The 23,461-nt window shown below is 41.8% G+C and overlaps 1 protein-coding gene across 5 annotated transcripts in view; it reads right to left on the reverse strand.

Moving 5' to 3' along the window:
• The window catches only part of osbpl5 (oxysterol binding protein-like 5), a 125,876-nt gene that overhangs the window by 97,415 nt on the left and 5,000 nt on the right, over nucleotides 1-23,461 (reverse strand). For 4 of the 5 annotated variants that reach the window (XM_029668808.2, XM_065022746.1, XM_029668813.2 and 1 more), the window contains one exon: nucleotides 8,317-8,378. The exons of the other annotated variant lie outside the window; for it this stretch is intronic. The gene's annotated coding sequence lies outside the window, so the exon portion shown is untranslated. The remainder of the gene's footprint in view (nucleotides 1-8,316; nucleotides 8,379-23,461) is intronic. 5 annotated transcript variants of the gene reach the window in all.

A 23,461-nucleotide genomic window follows, 5' to 3' on the forward strand; every position in this document is an offset into this window, starting at 1 on the left:
GAGGCTTCTAAACAGCTTCTACCCCCAAGCCACAAGACTCCTGAACATATAATCAAAGGGTTGCCTAGACTATTTGCAACCCCCCTCTTTTACACTGCTGCTAGTCTCTGTTGTTACCATCTATGCACAGTCACTTTAATATTTATTTCGGATATTCTTTCATCACATTCCCAGTGGGTCAGAAGTTTACACACACACTCAATTAGTATTTGGTAGCATTGCCTTTAAATTATTTAGCTTGGGTCAAACGTTTTGGGTAGCCTTCCACAAGCTTCCACAATAAGTTGTGTGTATTTTGACCCATTCCTCCAGACAGAGCTGGTGTAACCGCGTCAGGTTTGTAGGCTTCCTTGCTCGCACATGCTTTCTCAGTTCTGCCCACAAATTTTCCATGTGATTGAGGTCAGGGCTTTGTGATGGCCACTCCAATACCTTGACTTTTTTGTCCTTAAGCCATTTTACCACAACTATGGAAGTATGCTTGGAGTCATGGTCCATTTGGAAGACCCATTTGCGACCAAGCTTTAACATCCTGAATGATGTCTTGAGATGTTGCTTCAATATATCCACATAATTCCCCTTCCTCATGAAGCAATCTATTTTGTGAAGTGCACCAGTCCCTCCTCCAGCAAAGCACCCCCACAACATGATGCTGCCAGCCCCATGCTTCACGGTTGGGATGGTGTTCTTAGGCTTGCAAGCCTCCCCCTTTTTCCTCCAAACATAACGATGGACATTATGACTAAACAGGTCGATTTTAGTTTCATCAGACGAGGATATTTCTCAAAAAAGTACAATCTTTGTCCCCATGTGCAGTTGCAAACCATAGTCTGGCTTTTTTTATAGCGGTTTTGGAGCAGTGGCTTCTTCCTTGTTGAGCGGCCTTTCAGGTTATGTCGATATAGGACTTGTTTTACTGTGGATATAGATACTTTTGTACCCGTTTCCTCCAGTATCTTTCCAAGGTCCTTTTCTGGGATTGATTTTCACAACGCGCCTCCTTCCTGAGCGGTATGATGGCTGCGTGGTCCCAAGGATGAACCAGACTTGTGGGACCAATTTTTTTCTGAGGTCTTGGCTGATTTCTTTTGATTTTCCCATGATGTCAAGCAAAGAGCTGCGTTTGAAGGAGGCCTTGAAATACATCCACAGGTACACCTCCAATTGACTCAAATTATGTCAATTATTCCATCAGAAGCTTCTAAAGCCATGACATAATTTTCTGGAATTTTCCAAGCTGTTTAAAAGGCACAGTCAACTTCGTGTATGTAAACTTCTGACCCACTGGAATTGTGAATAAGTGAAATAATCTGTCTGTAAACAACTGTTGGAAAAATTACTTGTGTCATGCACAAAGTACATGTCCTAATCGACTTGCCAAAACTTTAGTTTGTTAAGAAGAAATTTGTAGTGGTTGAAAAATGAGATTTAATGACTCCAACCTAAGTGTATGTAAAGTTAAAACTTCAACTGTACATATTACCTCGACTAACTGGTGCCCCTGCACATTGACTCTATACCGGTACCCTGTACCCGGTACCCTCTCACTATTGTTATTTTACTGCTGCTCTTTAATTACTTGGTCTTTTATTTCTTATTCTTATCTGCATTTTTTTAAACTGCATTGTTGGTTAGGGACTTGTAAGTAAGCATTTCACTGTAAGGTCTACACCAGTTGTATTAAGCATTTCACTGTAAGGTCTACACCTGTTGTATTCGGCGCATGTGACTAATACAATTTGATTTGACTGGGACACAGTGCTTGTTTGTCAGCCTGCCGTCTGTTCCGCCACTTGGTACCTGTGATATTTTGTGAGCTCCGGCTGGCTGCAGTCAGATTTATTTTCATGGAAGTAGAGCATGATGCTTCTTCATCGTCTCCTGTGAGTGAATTTACATGTCCCATGTAAAGTTGAAATACACTTAATCTTTTGGTGGCACAATCATTCCACATCGTTATAGAAAATGTGGCAGTACGTTCAAATGGCCTCACAACCGCAGACCACATATATGGCAAGTGGTTTGCTGATGTCAACGTTGTGAACAGCGTGCCCCATGGTGGCGGTGGGGTTATCGTATGGGCAGGCATACAGTGCATTCAGACTAGAGGTCGACCGATTATGATTTTAACACCGATACCGATTATTGGAGGACCCCCCCAAAAAAAAGCCAATGCCGATTAATCGGACAATTGTTTTTTACATTTATTTGTAATAATGACAAATACTGAATGAAAACTTATTTTAACTTAATATAATACATCAATAAAATCAATTTAGCCTCAAATAAATAATGAAACATGTTCAATTTGTTTTAAATAATGTCGGAGAAGAAAGTAAAAGTGCAATATGTGCCATGTAGGAAAGCTAACGTTTAAGTTCCTTGCTCAGAACATGAAAACATATGAAAGCTGGTGGTTCCATTTAACACGAGTCTTCAATAATTCCAGGTAAGAAGTTTTAGGTTGTAGTTATTATAGGAATATTTCTCTCTATACCATTTGTATTTCATTAACCTTTGACTATTGGATGTTCTTATAGGTACTATAGTATTGCCAGTGTAACAGTATAGCTTCCGTCCCTCTCCTCGCTCCTCCCTGGGCTCGAGCGAGTAACGTTTGAAACGCTATTAGCGCGCACCCTGCTAACTAGCTAGCCGTTTCACATTGGTTACACCAGCCTAATCTAGGGAGTTGACTTGAAGTCATAAACAGTGCAATGCTTGACGCACAACGAAGAGCTGCTGGCAAAACGCACAAAAGTGCTGTTTGAATGAATGCTTACGAGCCTGCTGCTGCCTACCACCGCTCAGTCAGACTGCTCTATCAAATCATACTTAGTTATAACATGATAACAGACAGAAATATGAGCCTTCGGTCATTAATATGCCCGAATCCGGAAACTATCATCTCGAAAACAAGACGTTTATTCTTTCAGTGAATTACGGAACCGTTCTGTATTTTATCTAAGGGGTGGCATCCATTAGTCTAAATATTCCTGTTACATTGCACAACCTTCAATGTCATAATTACGTAAAATTCTGGCAAATTAGGCGGCCCAAACTGTTGCATATACACTGACTCTGCGTGCAATGAACGCAAGAGAAGTGACACAATTTCACCTGGTTAATATTGCCTGCTAACCTGGATTTATTTTAGCTAAATATGCAGGTTTTAAAAAGATACACTTCTGTGTATTGATTTTAAGAAAGGCTTTGATGTTCATGGTTAGGTACACATTGGAGCAACGATACGCACCGCATCGATTATATGCAACACAGGACACACTAGATAAACTAATAATATCATCAACCATGTGTAGTTAACTAGTGATTATGATTGATTGTTTTTTATAAGATTAGTTTAATGCTAGCTAGCAACTTACTTTGGCTTACTGCATTTGCGTAACAGCCAGTCTCCTCGTGGAGTGCAATGAGAGGCAGGTGGTTAGAGCGTTGGACTAAACTGTACGGTTGAAAGATTGAATCCCCCGAGCTGACAAGGTGAAAATCTGTTGTTCTGCCCCTGAACGAGGCAGTTAACCCACCGTTCCTAGGCCATTGAAAATAAGAATATGTTCTTAACTGACTTGCCTAGTTAAAACCATTTCTGTGGGACCTTACAGGTGTCTGCCTTTCCAAATCATGTCCAATCCATTGAATTTACCACAGGTGGACTCCAATCAAGTTGTAGAAACATCTCAAGGATGATCAACGGAAACGGGATGCACCTGAGCTCAAATCTTGAGTCTCATAGCAAAGGGTCTGAATACAGTTTTTTTTTTTTTATATATATATAAATTTGCAGAAAGTTCTAAAAATCTATTCTCGCTTTGTCATGATTTCCAATCCATTTTAGAATAAGGCTGTGATGTAACAACATGTATGAATTGTATCAAAATGTCTGCATGCATTGTATATGGATGATTTACAAAGCCAGGCACATTTAACATTTAGGCTGTTGATTATTATTAGGTTGTGGTTTCCTCTCTCCTCACTTTTCTTAGACATTAAAGGCAAGGGCTGTTTTCTCGTCTCCTAACGCCACTACTGCCTCCGTCGCATTGTTCTCAACACCAATATGCTGGGTAACTGCTATTATGCAAATAGCAATATGGTCTAGGAAAAGGCGACAATTCAACAGCGCACTGATGTTTCAGAACCACGGACAGCGATGGCTATCCAATGCGGGAGAAAGAGCAGGGGTGTTGCAACTTGCACCATTGTTCTGATTTAATATAACAATATACAATTTCAGTAGCACGTCTTAGAATAATGTACTGTGCCATCCCCACATCCTCCACAATAATCTTTGGCACAATGATATATTTAGCTAGCTATAAGAAGATCACATTTAATGGCTAGTTAGCTTCGCAAGCTAGCAAATGATAGCTGCCAGCTAGCTAACGTCAACATGACAGAAATTCCATGCAATTTGGTTTAGCCAGCTTTTTTGGATTAGCACTCTAGCTAGCTAGCTAACCTTTGAACCCAGGTACTGTCTATCTAGAAAGCTGGTAAATGAGCTAACATCCGTTGTCAGCACAATAATTGTTCCAATTTTAAAACTAGCTAGTTAGCATATTAGTAAACATGTTGATAGCTAGTTATGTCTTAGCAAGTAATGTTAAACACTAGCTACCTATTATTATGAGATAGCAGTAGATAACTAGCTAAGCCTAAATGGTATAAATCATGACAATGATAGTTGAGGTATGTAGTGTATATGCAAACATTTCATATATCCTCCCCCAGATTCCTCTAAAGGTCTCAGACTCCAGGATGGGAAAATGCATAACAAGAAATAAACAGATTAAGACAGAAGGGGACCATGAGACCCTGTTGTATTTCAAATAGTTATTCTGTTGTCAATTTCTAGTCTGACTTATAATGTTAAAAAGGGAAGAAAAAGACCCCGTTTATCTGAATTAGCAAGGCTACTCACTAAACCAATGATAGGCTACAGATTATACTTTTTTGTATGTCTACACTTCTTCAAATTAGTGGATTTGGCTATTTCAGCCACACCCGTTAATGACAAGTGTATCAAATCTAGCACACCGCCATGCAATCTCCATAGACAAACATTGGCTGTAGAAGAATGACCTTACTGAAGAGCTCATTGGCTTTCAAAGTGACACCATCATAGGATGCCACCTTTCCAACAAGTCAGTTCGTCAAATGTGTGCCCTGCTAGAGCTGCCCCGGTCAACTGTAAGTGCTGTTAATGTGAAGTGGAAACGTGTAGGAGCAACAACGGCTCAGCCGCGAAGTGGTAGGCCACACAAGCTCCCAGAATGGGACAGAGTGCTGAAGCGCGTCGCTCCCAAAAAATTGTCTGTCCTTGATTGCAACACTCACTACGAGTTCCAAACTGCCTTTTGGAAGCAACGTCAGCACAATAACTGCTTCATTAAATGGGTTTCCATGGCCGAGCACCCGAACACAAGCTGAAGATCACCATGCACAATGCCAAGCGTTGGCTGGAGTGGTGTAAAACTCGCTGACATTGAACTCTGGAGAGTGGAAACGCGTTCTCTGGAGTGATGAATCACGCTTCACCATCTGGCAGTCCGACGGACAAAGCTGTGTTTGGCAGGTCCCAGGAGAATGCTACCTGCCCAAATGCATTGTGTCAACTGTAAAGTTTGTTGGAGGATGAATAATGGTCTGGGGCTTTTTTTTCAAGCTTTCGGGCTAGGACCCTTAGTTCCAGTGAAGGGAAATCTTAACTCTTCAGCATACAATGACATTGTAGAAAATTCTGTGCATTCAACTTTGTAGCAACAGTTTGGGGAAGGCCGTTTGGTGTTTCAGCATGACAATGCCCCAGTGCACAAAGCGAGGGCCATATAGAAATGGTTTGTCGAGATCGGTGTGGAAGAACTTGACTGGCCGGAACAGAGCCCTGACCTCAACCCCATCAAACACCTTTGGGAGGAATTGGAGTGCCGACTGAGAGCCAGGCCTAATCACCCAACCTCAGTGCTCGACCTCACTGATGCGCTTTGTGGCTGAATGGAAGCAAGTCCCCGTAGCAATGTTCCAACATCTAGTGGAAAGCCTTCCCAGAAGAGTGGAGGCTGTTATAGCAGCAAAGGGGGACCAACTCCATATTAATGCCCATGGTTTTGGAATGAGATGTTCAACGAGGTGTCCACATACTTTTGGTCATGTAGTGTATATTTTCAGGAGTTATAAATGTTGTTAACGCATTTATGAATGATTAATTGACACTTTAAAATAAGGTATCTTTTAGCAGTTATACATTTGGGTAAATCATTAAGAGATGTGAGAGTTCACTCAGACCTTAAACATACTTATAGGGAGTATTGGGTACTCATCACTACATACAGAAGAGACAAATCAACACGGTTAAACAATGCAACAAGAAATAATAAAATAATACAAATATAAAGTAAATGGCTCGGTAGAATCAACCTTTTTGCAAAAGTATAGTACAGGAATACAGGCACAATTTATAGTCCAATATTTACACATGTTTTGGGAAAGGGGGACAGGGGTGCAAGTGTTAAGATTTGCAGAATTTAGCAATCATAATAAGAGTCTGATAGCAGCAGTTGTGACGTGTGTGTAGCATGAGTGTGTGCGCGCATGGCAGAGAATCGGGGCTAGTGATCAGTCCAGTTCAAGTGTTCAGCAGTCTGATTGCTTGTTGATTTAAACAAATGGTCTGGGAGCCTGTTGGTATCAGAACTCATGCGTCGATACAAACTGCCCAACGGTAAGGAAGTGAACAGCTAGTGGCTGGGGTGTGTGGGGTCCTTGATGATACTGCAGGTCATCCTCAGACACAGCTTTGACTATATGTCCTGGATGAATAAATAAATAATAAATAAATGAATGGTAGCACGGTCCCACTGATGCACTGGGCCGTCTTCACCACCCGCTGGAAGGCCTTATGGTGGTGGTTGGCGATATTCCTGTACCAGGCCGTGATGCAACGGGTCAGGACGCTCTTGATGGTGCGGCGGTAGTTTTTGGACAGAACCCAGCTGTCTCAGAATAATCTCAGCTGTGCATAAGTGTTCTAAGCGTAAACTAGGCCTAGTTGACGTGTAATTTACAGTTAAATCTCATAACCGTTGGCAGGACTTTCACTCGCCAAGACAAACATGGGAGAGGCAGAATGTAAACATGCTTCCTGCCTGATAAGAGAGAGCAAATCGCTTGCTACATGACCACTTACCTACCATTTCAGCCTGTCCGACATTCTCTCTTTGTGTGTTAGGACATAGAGCTTGCCATTACTGCTTAATTAGTCTCTTGTATATCTATTTATGGAATAGGTTGTGTTATTTCTATGCATTATTTATAAGTGCCGCACATTGTCTTGTGAATATAATTCGGAGCTGGAGATTTTAATCTGTAAACATCAAGTATTTCAGAGAGTGTTTGCTGTAGTTTGCGACTTGCTAAATAAAATGTTGAACTTAAAAAACAGAACAAATACGCATCTCAATCCCAATAACGGCTGAATATTTCCACAGCGGTTTGTTCACATGCTCAACGTGGATCACGATGATACAACTAGGAAACGACCAGGAAAGCCCACAACCTAAACATCCACTGTGCTAATGAGAGAATACCAATACGTCTAAATCACCTTTTCATTATAGGGTTTTTCTTATGTATAAAAATGTAAACGTTTCCTGCAGGCAAACTGTGTTGCTGTGCTTTCTATAGCAGCCCGGGGTATCATTATAACCATCTGTCCCAGAACAACCTCCCAAACATCTACTCCCTTCAACCAACCCAAAAAGTCTCACACCCTCGCCTGAGGCTCCTAGCTCATTCAGTCTTCAGCGGTTCCCTGCTTTATTTCAGACGACACAACTGACCTGTAGTCAGTTCACTCATGTGGCAATGTCCACCTCAGGAGAGAATAACTAAGCCAAATCAATAGGTTAGGTGAAGGTTTACTGATTTAGGTTTAATGATTTACATTTTGGTACAAAATGACAATAGCTAAAACACTTTAGGCCTATGTGAAATGCGGCAAAAGACCATTAAAAACTTGCGGCATATAAAGATAATAAAATGCACTATGCACCTTTTGGGACATGCCCCATTTCCAATTTCTGCCTGCGCTCAAACATGACTCACCCTCATAAAACATACGTGCCATACTGAAACAAGAGTTTTGCTGCCATCAGCTTGGCCCAGAAACTAGCTCTGTGAAGCAAACACCACACTCCCACTAGTTTATACCAGGTAAACAGGTGTGTGGCACAAAAACTACATTCTCACTACTGCTAGCTAACACACAGACTGATTGTAGCAGTGAGCTCAGCTTACCTTTCACCTGAGCAGCACAGGATACCACATCCAGAAGCCTACGTAAGAACAGTCTGCTTTACCTTGGGAGAGAGAGAAGTTTAATTCTGAATCACATGCTCCTTATGAATCACAGTCAGAGGCTGCACATCCCTCCCACAGTCACACACCCTCCATATCACAAAACCAACTCCTGAGCCCCACCCAGTTGTCCTGAAGGAGCAGAGACAGGAAGCATTTATGTCTCCCTGGGTAGATCAAGCTGCCCGTTTACCCTGTTAGTGATGAAAACCACAGTACAGATTCAACACGTCTGATTTGACTGGTCCAAATGCCTCAGCAGCCTTTTATTCTGAATGAAGAAACCTTGAAATAGTCCACTGAAATAGGCTAGTCCATGTTTTGGCAGGAATACTTCGGGGTTACCCAGTCAATAATTGTAAAGTGTTGGTCCTATGTTTCATGAGCTGAAATAAAACAATTCCAGAAATGTTGCATACTGATCAATATTTCTGTCTATAATAAAGCATTGGGTATTGAGTAGAATGATACCCCATTTCATTGATTCCCAATCCTTAGGTAAATCTGTAGAATGCAATGTGAATGTAGGTTGACTGGGGAGGTGTATTCACACAGTCACAGTCCTGCGATAAGAGCTACAACGCTAATATTTGGGTAAACTGTTCACAGTTGTGTTCTGTGGGTGTCACCGAGTAGACTGGTAACCCATTTCATTGCTTCACATTCCAGCCTTGTTTAACATTATCTAATCTAAATATGGCATGATTCCACCAATTTTAACCTTCTGCATCACGAGGTACTTTTATTTTGAAGGAAAACTGCAAATTCCACTATTGTGCATAATCCTTATTGTGGCTAGCTTCACAAAACATAACCCCGTCCGGTCGAGTCTCACTAGCCAGATGAAGCTAGCTGGCTGCTTATAACATTAGCTTTGGGCAACAGGGTTAAGTAGCTGGCTAGCTATTTATTTTCATAAGCTGAAGTTCCATTTCAATAGGCGAACAACAAGTGGCTACTTAGCTAATACTTACTCACAAGGATTCCTAAACCATTGCTAAGAATATTGAAAATGACTGCAGTTTCTACTGGTCATTGTTTTCAGGCTGGTTATATTGGTGCTAGCTAGGTACCAAGCTAAAGCTAGCTACCCCAGAAGTTGCGGTTGAACAAATAATGCTTTATTACCAATGCAGTATTGTAAACACATTGTTCGTGGTCGGTGTTTGCAGACTTTCTTCTACAGCTTTGACAGTGCTACTGATAGTAATGGTGGCGCTTGGCTTGCACGTGCAAATTCAGAACACACAACATTCTATAATAGAACTGTGTTATTTGACGTGTCAAATTAAAACCATATTTAATGCGTCAAATAGCGTTTTTTGACGCACATCTTTTTTAACACGCAAAGACCCAAACGGCGTTCCAAAGTATGTCATGAAGCTAATAGCAGTGACGCTATTACTGTGTAACTCCGATAGGGCAACATGTGCACTGTTGACGAAAGCCAACGTCAAGGGCAATGAATTTCGTTATCTTGGCGTTAATGGATTTCACCTTTGAGTTGTCTCGCCAAAATGGTCTTCCTCTTTCAAATGACTGCTCGATTTGTTGACTGCTCGATCCACACAGCAGACATCGTGGGCTAGGTTAGGAATGCTGTGTTGCACATGTAGCGCAAAATTATACGTAGCGTCATTACGTCATGCACCTACGTTATATAGGTATATACGTAAGCTTTGACATCAGTGTTAAACTAGACATCGGCTGAAACCAATGTTGGCATTTTTAGCTAATTTCGGCAGATTCCGATATGTTCACCGATATATTGTGCATCACTAAAAATCATACTAAAATATCCTTGACTAAAAAAAATAACTTGTGTTTTTACATGGATATATTTCCATTATTATTTCTTCATGCATTTCATGCTTTAAAATTGTTTATGCAATATTTATCAAGCGTTGGTGGTTAAAGTGCATTCGGAAAGTATTCAGACCCCTTAAATTTTTCCACATTTTTACATTAATCTTTTTTTGAATAAGGCTGTAATCTGTCTTTCATCATCAACCTAAACACAATACTCCATAATGACGAAGCAAAAACTTTTTGGGGGGGAAATTTAAGCTAATTTAAAAAATATCACATTTACATAAGTATTCAGACCCGTTACTCAGTACTTTGTTGAAGCACCATTGGTAGCGATTACAGCCTAGAGTATTCTTCGGTTTGACGTTACAGGTTTGGCACACCTGTATTTGGGGAGTTTCTCCCATTCTTCTCTGCAGATTCTCTCAAGCTCCATCAGGATGGATGGGAACCGTAACTGTGGCTGGGCCACTCAAGTATATTCAGAGACTTGACCCGAAGTCATTACTGCGTTGTCTTGGCTGTGTGCTTAGGGTCATTGTCCTGTTGGAAAGTGAATGGACCACAGTCTGAGGTCCTGAGTGTTCTGGAGCAGGTTTTCATCAAGGATCTCTATACATTTTTGACTTGATCCTGACAAGTCTTCCAGTCCCTGCCCTGAAAAATATCCACACAGCATGATGCTGCCACCACCATGCTTCACCTTAGCGATAGTGCCATATTTCCTCCAGATGTGACACTTGGAATTCAGGGCAAAGAGTTCAATCTTGGTTTAATCAGACCAGAGATGGTCTGAGAGTCCTTTAGATGCCTTTTGGCAAACCCAAAAGGGATGTAATGTGCCTTTTACTGAGGAGTGGCTTCCGTCTGGCCAATCCACCATAAAGGCCTAATTGGTGGAGTGCTGCAGAGACAGTTGTCCTTATGGAAGGTTCTCCCATCGCCACAGAGGTACTCTGGCGCTCTGTCAGAGTGACCATCGGGTTTTTGGTCAACTCCCTTACCAAGGCCCTTCTCCACCGATTGCTCAGTTCAGCCCAGCGGCCAGCTCTAGGGGGTTCCAAACTTAATCCATTTAAGAATGATGGAGGCCACTGTTCTTGTGGACCTTAAATATTGCAGACATGTTTTTGGTACCCTTCCCCAGATCTGCACCTCAACACAGAGCTCTGTGTCTCGGAGCTCTACGGATAATTCCTTTGACCTCATGGCTCGTTTTTTGCTCTGACATACACTGTCAACTGTGGGACCTTATATAGACAGGTGCGTGCCTTTCCAAATCATGTCCAATCAATTGAATTTACCACAGGTGGACTCCAAGTTGTAGAAACATCTCCAGGATGATCAATGGAAACAGGATTCACCTGAGCTCAATTTCGAGTCGCATAGCAGAGTCCCTGAATATTTATGTAAATAAGGTATTCATTTCATTTTTAATACATTTTTTAAAAATCTAAACCTATTTTTTCTTTGTCATTATGGGGCATTGTCTGTAGTTTGAAGAGTGTTCATTTTATTTTTGTATTCTCTTATTAAAACAAGTCCGACGCTGCGTAATGGGCAGGTCTATCTCACTGTCTGGAGGGTCTGGCTGCTGTGATTGGATAGAGCACAATCAGCCCAGCTGCTTCTCAAGTGTTAGCACTGGGCAAGTGGGCATGACTGTAATTAATACCCAACCTACCAGTAAGTCATGACAAACTCTTGTACAAAACTCAGTTTTGTACAATATTGACTTTATGAACAAAGTTATCAGATTCACACTGTAGTCAGAGTGACACTAGATTATATTTTTCGGTCTCTTATTGATGCCACAAAGGTCATTTTTAAAAACCAGTGAAGTTGGTTCTAAAAAGGGAGTTGACCTTTAATCAGTAGTTTTGAAAAGGCCTATAATTTTGAAAAGGATTATAAACAAACACTGACCTTGTGGTATTTCACTGATGAAGGACAAGTTATTTTAATTGAACTAATTTTGAGAGGGCCTGAAGCACTTCACCAATCAGGCCTTATGGTAGAGTGGCCAGAGGGAAGCCACTCCTCAGTAAGAGGCACATGACAGTCAGCTTGGAGTTTGCCAAAAGGCACCTAAAGACTCTGGTCTGATGAAACCAAGATTGAACTCTTTGGCCTGAACGCCAAGCGTCACGTCTGGAGGAAACATGGCACCATCCCTACGGTGAAGCATGGTGGTGGCAGCATCATGCTGTGGGGATGTTTTTGCGGCAGGGTCTGGGAGACTAGTCAGGATCGAGGGAAAGATGAGCAGCACAAAGTACAGAGATCCTTAATAGGATCAGAGAGAAAAGTAGAGAGAAAAACATGGATTACAGGTATCATCCACACTGAGCTGAAGGCTAGAGCTACCCCTTTCAAGGTGTGGGACCCTAACCCAGACGCTTGTAAGGAATCACACTGTGGACTCCCTAGTGGCGCAGTGGTCCAAGGCACTGCATAGCAGTGCTAGCTGTGCCACTAAAGATTATGGGTTTGAGTCCGGGCTCGGTCGCAGCCGGCCGTGCCCGGGAGACCCATGGGGCGGCGTACAATTGACCCAGCGTCATCTGGGTTAGGGGAGGGTTTGGCCAGCAGGGATGTTCTTGCCCCATCGCGAACTAGCGACTCCTGTGGCGGGCCGGGCGCAGTGCACGCTGACACTGTCGCCAGGTGTACGGTGTTTCCTCCGACACGTTGGTGCGGCTGGCTTCCGGGTTAGGCAGGCATCGTGTTAAGAAGCAGTGTGGCTTGGTTGGGTTTCGGAGGTTTAAAAAAAAAATATGTTACCTTTATTTAACTAGGCAAGTCAGTTGAGAACAAATTCTTAATTTCAATGATGGCATAGGAACAGTGGGTTAACTGCCTGTTCAGGGGCATTCACTTGTCAGCTCGGGGATTCGAACTTGCAACCTTTCGTTTACTAGTCCAACGCTCTAACCACTAGGCTACCCTGCCGCCCCTATGCACGCCCCTCGACCTTCGCCACTCCTGAGTCCGTACGGGAGTTGCAGCGATGAGACAAGACTAACTACCAATTGGATACCATGAAATTGGGGAGAGAAAGGGCTCAAAAAATATATATATATATACACACACAAATAGAAATCCCACTGTGACCTCCGACGAGCCATCAAACAGGCAAAGTGTCAATACAGGACGAGGTTTGAATCCCACTACGCCTGCTTGGATGCTCATCAAATGTGGCAGGGCTTGTAAATTATTTAAGTGCAGAGATGTATTTTTTCCCCCCAGCCCGTTTCTAGACAGGTGCATGATAAATGGTCCATTCTAAATCAAAACTAATTTCACACACATTATTTAGTATATGTAAAGACAAGATTAACTCAAGAATCGTCTGATGGGTGAAAATATTAGCCCCATCACTTGTAAATGATACATTATCACTTGTGAATGATGCCCAGCATAAGGCAAGAAACAATGCCTTTTTCAAATCAGTCGCATACCTCACTAAAGTGGCCAAATAACTTCTTAAAATGAAGCACATTAATCTGCTTTACAAGGGGTGTAAAGCCTAACTGGCATGCATACGCAGCGCGTGAGTTTCAAGTTTGGGGAAGATCCTTTACCATAAAAATGCACCTTTATAATAAAAGCATGACATGTATAATCACATTTGCGATCACGTTTGATAAGTGTTTTCCCGCTAATGGAAAGTTTGCACTTATAGTCTACTGCCATGTGCGCATTGTTGCGTTTATAATGTGAAGATGGCCTAATACTTCGTACACATTTGAAGCTAAACGTTCTGATCTGTTGCGTCAGCCTCACCGCGTAAAAAAGTTGTAAATTGTTGTATTAAAAGTCCTACACTATGCTCGGAATATTTATTTCTTGCAGAGTAGGTCAACTTTTGTACTATGGGGGATAGTAGATTGACATAGGCTAGTGCTTTTGCTGTTCGTTAGGCCTACTCATCTTGTTGGCTGACAAAGTAAATGTGGACAGTTCTTCCAATATCTTCAATACGCACCTCGGGAATTTGATCATTTTTCTCACATGTTGCCAAAACTCAACAGCGCAGGCCACTAGGCAAAATATGTGCTTTGATTTCAACTAAAACAATCTGCTCAAATTCACTTTCTGTACATAATTCAAAATGCTGTATAATTTAAGAACATCTAAATGCATATTCCCATGAAACTGATTGAGATCAAATGGCTGGCATGCAGATGCTGCATGGACGTTTCACAATTGACAGCAAGTCATTTGAAGGGAGGGTGACCAAACATTTGTACGTTAGAGATAAACACATGCACAGAAGGTGATTTGGATATTCAGCTCTGAGGAAAAGGGATGGGGGGGTTACCTTGGGATCCGCAGCCTCTGCCCTTTATTTAAGTAAGGAAAGGGAACATATGTGAGCGAGCAAACACACTGTTTGACTGAGTTCCTAATATACCTCCTCTCACCTCACATGCAGAAGTTCTGAAGAGATCGCTGCTAGGTAACCACAGACTGCTCCAGTGAGCGCTTAAGGCAAGTCCTGAACATGCGCTCATTGGCTTTGTGGCCACCAGTCTATGACTATCTTAGCTCTCTATATGGGAGATGAATGAAGAGAGTACGTGACAGGCACAAATACCCAGACCCCTCTTCTAACCCATATATTAGCGGTTGCGGCTCACTCATCTCCTATACGTCAGCCCTCAACTTTATTGAGAGTTCCAATGCGGTTCCTGAGTCGTTTTGGCAAGGCCTCCTTCGCATTTGTCTTTGACCCCCCCTTAACATAAACCCAATCACAAAATCACAGTTTGCTGCATAATGTCACAGCCAGGTTTGCAAAATCCTTTGAAAACATAGAGGGAGGCTTCCCAATCAGGCCGGCTTACTTGTGCTATAGGCATACAAGAGATACAGATTTCCCTAAGGTCATAAAATCAAGGATTCCTGATTCATCGGGAAAAAGCACAGCTTAAGTGTGGAGAAAACAGTAGAGAAAAAGATCTCTAATTCAACTAAAAGCGTACAAGTTTTAATGCAATTCCAAACACTGCTTTAACTGAAGCCCAAGTACGCAGCTGTGATGCAGTGCAGCTCTATTCTGCCCAGGGAAAAAGTAGGCCACAGCATCTACCAGCGCTGAGCTGGAGTTGAGCCACAAATACACATCAAGAATAGGAAATGGGCTTCAAATTCAATGATACTTCTCCTTTGCGTAGGCTACAACAAGGTGTCTGAAAAAGGCATTTGAAATGTTTACTAAACTACTGAGCAATTAAAACTTTCCCCACAATAGCCACAGACTGGGTTAAAAGTGAATCACACTAATAACTGATTAGCCAAGTGCAACGAACAAGCTGAACATAGTTTGATAAGAAATTACCCCACTTTATTAAGACCAGCTGTAATAAATGTATTAGGCCTAGATAAATTGGAATACAGTAGGCCTACACATGTTTTACATTCACAAAATGTAGGTAAATTGACAGAGTAGAATTAGCGTGGTAAACTAGTAAATAGCCTATTTTATTTTAGTTGTATGGAATGCATTGTTTCCAATAGGAATTTTTCGGTAGAACTACTGAGGTTACTTTTGGTGAATCCATTTTTTTTAAAGGACATCCTACTCCAAAATACACCATTAGTAAAAAGATTTAGAATAAATACTCATTCAAGGGTTTTTCTTTATTTTTTACTATTTTCTACATTGTAGAATAATAGTGAAGACACCAAAACTATGAAATAACACATATGGAATCATGTAGTAACCAAAACGATGTTACACAAATCAAAATAGATTTTAGATTGTTCAAAGTAGCCACCCTTTGCCTTGATGACAGCATTGCACACTAGGCACTCTCTCAACCACCTTCACCTGGAATACTTTTCCAACAGTCTTGAAGGAGTTCACACATATGCTGAGCACTTGTTGGGGGCTTTTCCTCCACTCTGTGGTCCAACTCATCCCAAACCATCTCAAATGGGTTGAAGTCGGGTGATTGTGGAGGCCAGGTCATCTGATGCAGCACTCAATCACTCTCGACCTTGGTCAAATAGCCCTTAAACAGCTTGGAGGTTGAAAAACAAATGATAGTCCCACTAAACGCAAACCAGATGGGATGGTGTATCGCTGCAGAATTCTGTGGTAGCCTTGCTGGTTAAGTGTGCCTTGAATTCTAAATGAAACACAGACAGTATCACCAGCAAAGCACCCCCACACCATCAAACCTCCTCCTCCATGCTTCACAGTGGGAAATACACATGCGGAGATCATCCGTTCACCCACACCGAGTCTCACAAAGACATCTCCAATTTGGACTCCAGACCAAAGGACAGATTTCCACAGATCTAACATCCATTGCTCGTGTTTCTTGGCCCAAGCAAGTCTCTAAATCTTATTGGTGTCCTTTAGTAGTGGTTTCTTTGCAGCAATTTGACAATGAAGGCCTGATTCACGCAGTCTCCTCTGAACAGTTGATGTTGTGTCTGTTACTTGAACTCTGTGAAACATTTATTTGGGCTGCAATTTCTGAGGCTGGTAACTCTAATGAACTTACCCTCTGCAACAGAGGTAACTCTGGGTCTTCCTTTCCTGTGACTGTCCTCATGAGAGCAAGTTTCATCCTAGTGCTTGATGGTTTTTGTGGCTGCACTTGAAGAAACTTTCAAACTTCTTGAAATGTTCCGGACCTTCAAGTAGTGATAGACTGTCATTTCTCTTTACTTATTTGAGGTGTTCTTGTTTATACTATGGACTTGGTATTTTACCAAATAGGGCTATTTTCTGTACACTGCCCCTACCCTTGTCACAACACAACTGATTGGCTCAAATGAATTAAGAAGGAAAGAAATTCCACAAATTAACAAGGCACACCTGTTAATTGAAATGCAATCTTAAATGTACAATATATTTTGATTTAACACTATTTAAGATTCTTCAAAGTAGCTACCTTTTGCCTTGACAGCTTTGCACACTCTTGCCATTCTCTCAACCAGCTTCACCTGCTTTTCCAACAGTCTTGAAGGACTTCCCGCATATGCTGAGCACTTGCTGGCTGCTTAACTAACTTTTGACTGGTACTGTCATTTAGCAGATGCTCTTATCCAGAGTGACTTACAGGAGCAATACGGGTTAAGTGCCTTGCTCAAGGGTACAGACAGATTTTTCACCTAGTCTGCTCGGGGATTCGAACCAGCAACCTCTTGGTTACCGGCCCAATGCGCTTAACCACTAGGCTACCTGTATCGCTTCAAATGAAAAAATGATTACATTCACAGGTTCTGTATTTCAGGGATTCATTTTGGAAGTACCCCAAATTCACTGTTTAATGATTGAACCATTTAATTTTGCCATATGCTGCCATGCATTTGAAATGAGAGCTTGTCTTGGCGGCAGACTCAAGCTTGGTTAGCAACAGTTGCCATCCTCCAGAAAACTGTAGTTAGTTAGTCAGCAAGTCAATCAATTGCCCACAATTCTAGGGAGGGACATGACAATTGACATCAACTGTGCGTGTGATCCTTTGCCCATACTGATGATTTGAGCCTGCATTTATGGTTTAAGAGATCACCTTGTGGTATTACAGTGGACATGGGTTCAATTGGTCCATCATGGTGAACTGTGTCTGCAGTTAAGATCAATAATATAGAAGATCGATGACATAACATGTTAATATGTTCACATCCTCCACCTGTATATAATGGCTGTAGTCAGGTGATTGAGGCCTTCCCAGTGGACCAGTCACATGCTGAAACCAGAGGTCTCCCAAATACGTGCCAAAGTGCAAGCAGGTGTCACAAGTTCCCCTTTAGGTAATCTGACCCACCACTGACTGGCACTTTCCGCTGTTCCTGTTCTGTGTGACACCTCTGATATCCACACACCCTCTCTACATAAGGTTGCACGTTAGACCGAAACGTCAGTACTTTTTCGATACTACAACATGAAACATGTTTCACTACTAGAATTGTTACTTTTAGTTTGTCTATCAAATGTGTCTCACGTCTGGAAATGAACTAAATGCATTGAACTTAAACTTGGACAAATTAATAGTCCATCATATGACATGAACAGAATGCATCAGTGATTCCCTGCAACTTCCTGAAGGCATGGGAATAACCCTGTCTGTGTGTAGTGTGTGTACGTCCACCCTTAGCACTGCTAATTATAACCGTATTCGGATGAACGGAAAGGCTTTCCCAAAAACTCTCAATTAAAAAGTTAACTACAAAGTAGCCTATGCCTACTGCACCTGCAGAATCATGAGCGTTTGCATCAATCCAGTGGCCATTGGCTTAAAAAAAAAAAAAAAAAAAAGTCCATCACATCTACAGTTGAAGTCAGAAGTTTACATACACCTTAGTCAAATATATTTAAACTCAGTTTCACAGTTCCCTTCCCACAATAAATTGAGTGAATTTTGGCCCATTCCTCCTGACAGAGCTGGTGTAACCGAGTCAGGTTTTGTAGGCCACCTTGCTCGCACATGCTTTTTCAGTTCTGAACCCCAAATGTTCTATGGGATTGAGGTCAGGGCTTTGTGACGGCCACTCCAATACCTTGACTTTGTTGTGCTTAAGCCATTTTGCCACAACTTTGGAAGTATGCATGGGGTCAATGTGCATTTGGAAGACCCATTTGCGACCAAGCTTTAACTTCCTGACTGATGTCTTGAGATGCTGCTTCCATATATCCACATCATTTTCTTGCCTCATGATGCCATCTATTTTGTGAAGTGCACCAGTCCCTCCTGCGGAAAAGCACCCCCACAACATTATGCTGCCAGCACCATGCTTCACGGTTGGGATGGTGTTCTTCGGCTTGCAAGCATCCCCCTTTTTCCTCCAAACATAACGATGGTCATTATGGCCAAACAGTTCTATTTTTGTTTCATCAGACCAGTGGATATTTCTCCAAAAAGTATGATCTTTGTCCCCAATTGCAAACCGTAGTCTGGCTTTTCTATGGCGGTTTTGGAGCAGTGGCTTCTTCCTTGCTGAGCGGCCTTTCAGGTTATGTCGATATAGGACTCATTTTACTGTGGATATATTTACTTTTGTACCCGTTTCCTCCAGCATCTTCACAAGGTCCTTTGCTGTTTATCTGGGATTGATTTGCACTTTTCGCACCAGAGTATGTTAATCTATAGCAGACAGAACACTTCTCCTTCCTGAGTGGTATGACGGCTGCATGGTCCCATATACTTGAGTGGTATTGTTTGTATAGATGAACATGGTACCTTCAGGCGTTTGGAAATTGCTCCCAAGGATGAACCAGACTTGTGGAGGTCTACAATGTTTTTTCTGGGGTCTTGGCTGATTTCTTTTGATTTTCCCATGATGTCAAGCAAAGAGGCACTGGGTTTGAAGGAAGCCCTTGAAATACATCCACCGGTACATCTCCAATTGACTCAAATTGTGTCAATTAGCCTACCAGAAGCTTCTAAAGCCATGACATAATTTTCTGGAATTTTCCAAGCTGTTTAAAGGCAGTCAACTTTGTATGTAAACTTCTGACCCACTGGAATTGTGATACAGTGAAATAAGTGAAATAATCTGTCTGTAAACAATTGTTGACTTGTAGATGTCCTAACAGACTTGCCAAGACTATAGTTTGCTAACACGAAATTTGTAGTGGTTGAAAAATGAGTTTTAGTAACTCCAACCTGAGTGTATGTAAACCTCCGACTTCAACTGTACGCTACAGAAACACTGCTAACCAAAACAGTGCATGTGCGTGCACTTGAATTAAACAGCCACACTCAAATCTAAATGTCTTTGATTTTCTCTCACACCTCCCAAAGTGGTACCCTGATGTTATTTAACCTCTTGAACCTCTGGGGGCAGTATTTCATTTTTGGATGAAAAACGTTCCCGTTTTAAACAAGATATTTTGTCACGAAAAGATGCGACTATGCATATAGTCAGCTTTGGAAAGAAAACACTGACGTTTCCAAAACTGCAAAGATATTGTCTGTGAGTGCCACAGAACTAATGCTACAGGCGAAACCAAGATGACATTTCATACAGGAAGTGAGCCAGATTTTTGAGGAGCTGTGTTCCAATGTCTCCTTATATGGCTGTGAATGCGCAAGGAGAGAGCCTACACTTTCTGTCGTTTCCCCAAGGTGTTTGCAGCATTGTGACGTATTTGTAGGCATATCATTGGAAAATTGACCATAAGAGACTACATTTACCAGATCTCCGCTCGGTGTCCTCCGTCGAAACTATTGCGTAATCTCCAGGTGTGTGCATGCTTCCATTTTGAAGAGAGGAGAAACCAAACTGCCACGAGTGACTTATCATCGAATATATTTGTTAAAAACACCTTGAGGATTGATTCTAAACAACGTTTGCCATGTTTCTGTCGATATTATGGAGTTAATTTGGAAAAAAGTTTGCGTTTTAATGACTGAATTTTCGGGGGGTTTTCTCAGCCAAACGTGATGAACAAAACGGAGCGATTTCTCCTACACAAATAATATTTTTGGAAAAACTGAACATTTGCTATCTAACTGAGAGTCTCCTCATTGAAAACATCCGAAGTTCTTCAAAGGTAAATGATTTTATTTGAATGCTTTTCTTGTTTTTGTGAAAATGTTGCCTGCTGAATGCTAGGCTTAATGCTATGCTAGCTATCAATACTCTTACACAAATGCTTGTGTAGCTATGGTTGAAAAGCATTTTTTGAAAATCTGAGATGACAGTGTTGTTAACAAAAGGCTAAGCTTATGAGCCAATATATTTATTTCATTTCATTTGCGATTTTCATGAATAGTTAACGTTGCGTTATGGTAATGAGCTTGAGGCTATAATTACGCTCCCGGATACGGGATTGCTCGTCGCAACAGGTTAAGCATTGCTGTGGATATAGAATATTTTTCTATTTTGTAAAAATTGCGATAATTGATTAGAAACAACATCCCTGTCTGTCTCGTCGCTTTCTTTTTCTGCCCTGTTATTGTTTTGTTATCAAGTGTCGCTACACTAAACCTGGTATCGATGTCCAAATGCTGGTATTGTGAGACAACACTACTCCCTACTACTCAGAAAATTATACAAATAGGCTACCTTCAGATTGCTCAATGTGGAAAAACAGTGGACAAACCATAACAGAATTGGCCCAAAACCTCGACTCGTTCATAATCACTTTCATAATATTCCGACACTTCTCACCCATGCTCAAAATCTGTAAATGGTGAAAGTGTGTCAAATGATGACAACGACCCATTTCTCTCCACATATATCCGCTCAAACACAAACTGGCTAAACAGCGAAAACAAGAGATTAGTACAGCATACAACACGGTGCCAAGAGAGAGAACAGGGAACGGCATGGTCTGGAGAAATGACATGGTCACTAAAGGGACAAGTCTACATGCACTGGATGAGGTGCTCGAATAGAGACAAATATTGCAGTGAACCAGGTACTGGCATTTCAGCTAAACATTCTCACATGATTTAAATTAATGAATATTTATTTAACCTATTGTAAAAAATAAAACCTGTCTATCTTTGTAAAGTTGAAAGCCATTGAGGGTTAAATCCAGCTGAAATGCCAAGCTTGAGGGTTGAGTGAAAAGGTCGGGAGATATCGATTTCAGAAACACCACCGTGAGAAAGCTATTCTCCTCCACCCCTTTCCTCTCCACGTATAAAAGCACCACAATTACAAGTCATAATACCCATAAAACCTTGCAGTCAAACAGGGAAATGGTTCCAATCATTTTACACCATTCATTTTTCACGTTAGGGGATTTTAGAAACACCTGTTTCGTGTACACTCACCCTTGCGTGCCATTTTGATAACCGTGTAACTCTGTCTAGGACAAGGTCAATTATCAATATATTTGCCTGTATTTACCCATAAAATACTGATGAATCGAGGCAAAGGTAAGCATCTCTGGATTAACTAATGTTAGCAAAATGTAGTAATTAACAAATTGGCTACATTTATTTAAATGGGCAATTCTGTGAACCGTCTTGGGCAAGTTTTAAGTTTGACACTATACCTGTTAGCAATGGTGCCAGCTAGAGATGACGTGCAGGTGCTTGCAGGGATTTGTAGTTTTGCATGTCGTCTACTTTGATGCCAAGTAGCATTTTCAAATCAGAGTAAATAGAGCCAAATATATTGCTAAACGTCACCTTGTCCAAGGGAGTTTCAGTGCATCCGGAAAGTATTCAGACCCATTCACATTTCCCACATTGTTACGTTACAGCCTTATTCTAAATTTGACTAAAAACATTTTTTTCCTCCATTGATAACCCTTTAGTTGTTTCTACAACTTGATTGGAGTCCACATGCGGTAAATTCAATTGATTAGACATGATTTGGAAAGGCACACACCTGTCTATATAAGGCCCCACAGTTGAGAGTGCATGTCAGAGCAAAAACCAAGCCATTAGGTCAAAGGAATTATCCATAGAGCCCCGAGACAGGATTGTGTCGAGGTATAGATTTGGGGAAGGGTACCAAAAAAAAATGTCTGCAGCATTGAAGGTCTTCAAGAACACAGTGGCCTCAATCATTCTTCAATGGAAGAAGTTTGGAACCACCAAGACTCTTCTTAGAGCTGGCCACCCGACCAAACTGAGCAATCGGGGAACAAGGGTCAGGGAGGTAACCAAGAACACGACGGTCACTCTGACAGAGCTCCAGAGTTCCTCTATGGAGATGGGAGAACCTTCCAGAAGGACAACCATTTCTGCAGCACTCCACCAATCAGGCCTTTATGGTAGAGTGGCCAGACGGAAGCCACTCTTCAGTAAAAAGGCACATGAAAGCCCACTTGGAGTTTGCCAAAAGGTACCTAAAGCATCTCAGAACGTGAGAAACAAGATTCCCTGATCTGATGATACCGAGATTGAACTCATCGGCCTGAATGCAAAGCTTCACATCTGGAATAAACCTGGCACCATCCCTAAGGTGAAGCATGGTGGTGGCAGCATCATGCTGTGGGGATGTTTTTCAGCAGCAGGGACTACTGCCAAATCTTTTCAGTCTCCTGAGGGGGAATAGGTTTTTGTTGTGCCCTATTCACGACTGTCTCGGTGTGTTTGGACCATGAAAGTTTGTTGGTGATGTGGACACCAAAGAAGTTGAAGCTCTCAACCTGCTCCACTGTAGGCCAATCAAGGAGAATGGGGACGTGCTCTGTCCTTTTCCTGTAGTCCACAATCAACTCCGTTGTCTTCATCACATTGAGGGAGAGGTTGTTGTCCTGGCACCACACGACATCTCTGACCTCCTCCGTATAGGCCGTCTCATCATTGTCGGTGTTCAGGTCTACTACTGTGGTGTCATCGGCAAACTA

The sequence above is a fragment of the Oncorhynchus nerka genome, linkage group LG9a (assembly GCF_034236695.1).
Source record: "Oncorhynchus nerka isolate Pitt River linkage group LG9a, Oner_Uvic_2.0, whole genome shotgun sequence".
Classification (NCBI taxonomy): Eukaryota; Metazoa; Chordata; class Actinopteri; order Salmoniformes; family Salmonidae; genus Oncorhynchus; species Oncorhynchus nerka.